The sequence below is a fragment of the Cornus florida genome, unplaced genomic scaffold (assembly GCF_030987335.1).
Source record: "Cornus florida cultivar Cherokee Brave unplaced genomic scaffold, ASM3098733v1 CherokeeBrave_3.0.0_Hap2_Chr07, whole genome shotgun sequence".
NCBI classification, from domain to species: Eukaryota; Viridiplantae; Streptophyta; class Magnoliopsida; order Cornales; family Cornaceae; genus Cornus; species Cornus florida.
Genome location: NW_026775577.1, coordinates 32,933,571 through 32,935,656, shown reverse-complemented (window position 1 = coordinate 32,935,656; position 2,086 = coordinate 32,933,571).

Sequence of the window (2,086 nt, the reverse complement as noted above, 5' to 3'; positions counted from 1 at the left end):
AAACCTCTGCTCAGCACGAACACGTCTAAGTCTAGAACTGTCGTGTACCTGAAAAAATAGAAGTGGGTCTGGCCCACGCGCAAGTTCTATACTACTACAATCCAAACAGAGGCCCGATACGCATATACACCCTAAACAATTCAACAATAGCTATATAATCCGTGGCTATATATATATATATATATATCCACACTATGGACTCTCACTGGACTATGATACGGGCAACATGAGTAGAAGGTAACATGCAAAACGCACCTGAGTGGGCATGACTACCTAAGCCTAACAGGGTACACCTCAACCAACATAGCCAGTTACGCGTCCTATTGCATATACGCTCCCTAACCGTTGACTATGAGACTCAATCTCAAGTCGCGGTACTATAATAATATATTTAAAATCCATTCACACTGATCCATAAGAAATCCAGTAAGTCGTTCAGCTTATTCAACCGCACAAACTTATACATAAGGAGGATTCTATTTTTATAATCCATTCCCTTAATCCAAAGTAGGTAGGACTTAGCAATTTGAGCTAATCCAAACCTAGTATGTCACCGTCTCATACCAGTACATACAATCCAATCCATCCAACAGTTGATAGAATACATAATCAATGCACATAGCAACTGAACCATAATAAGCATAAATAGAAATATAGACTAACATGCTTACTCCAGTAACTGATAGATCAAAATAATAAGACATATCAATTAATTCCATGATGAACATAAATTAAATAGATAAGCATCATGTTCATCCCATATCTCCGTTACAAATTAACTTACTCTGAGCATGCAGATAATTTATTCTTCTCGTCCATAAAACCATGACAAGTCTAATAAAACTATATTAATTATCATGCTTGTCCACTTTTAACAATATCATATTAATAAAATTTCCACTCACAGAGAATAAATAAATTAAGGTTTAGTAATTTAGAATTCCTCTGCACTGAAATAAAACACTTTCCGTCAAGACTTACCAGTGTTCAAGCTATAAACTCCTACTGGTTTATTAAGCATTAATCCACTCTCTCAAGTGTTAACTAGACTTAGACCATCTCAAAATACCCAAGCATAGTTTCCTACAGAATCTGAAAATTCCAAAATCCGAGTTCCGTAGCCCAAACTATCGCCAAAAAACCAAAACTGGAAAAACCATGAAAGAGCCGGCTCCAAACAAGTTGGAGCCACCTCCAAACATGATGGAGCCGGCTCCAACCTATTTGGAGCCACCTCCAAATCCTTTTAGAGCTGGCTCCATGATTCCATGGAGCCGCCTCTTTCCCCTCTCCTCCTTTCTGCTTGATTTTTTCCCCTGTGTCCACTCTGACGACATTCAGTTTGTCTGTCCTCAATTCCTAAGACTTCTAGGTCTCTAAACTAAGTTCCAGTATGTTCAAAAGACAATTTAAATCTTTATACAAACCCAATTATTCTTCGGAACACAACTTACATAACAAAACTTAAAACGAAGTAATTGTTTATTCCTGAACACTCACTGATTAAAGCATTCAACCCTATAATCCAGTTTAATTCCACTGTATTCCCATGTGTTCCAGATTAATTAAAACCCTATATACATCAATTTACATGCATTCAATTAAAGTTTAAACAAGAAAACCTTAAAACAAGTAGTACTTGATCATACAACTACGATCAGTTTTAAAACATCAGAAACATGAAGACGCAGATTAATTTTTAACCATTATTATCTTCCTGGAGTTGTATTAGACATGCAAAGAACATGAGACAAAGGAAAAGAGGTAGGATTAGAACTTGCCTTTGAGACTTTTGTTCAAAATCTCTACGTCGTCTTCAACAATTCCGGTGATTCCTACTAAAATCCCTCCTCTGTTCTTTCTTTACCTCCACAGACGTGAATAGGGTTCTAAAACCCTAAGCCTAACTTCATGACGTATATTTATAGGTTCACACCAAACCCTAGTTTAATTCAAACCCTACACTAAATCCTTAGTTGGCCCATAGGAAACCTAATTAATGAATTAAGTCGGCTACATACGTGACTTCTTAAAAGAACCCTAATCTAAATCATTAAATGAAAACAAATAATTAAATTAAAATAGT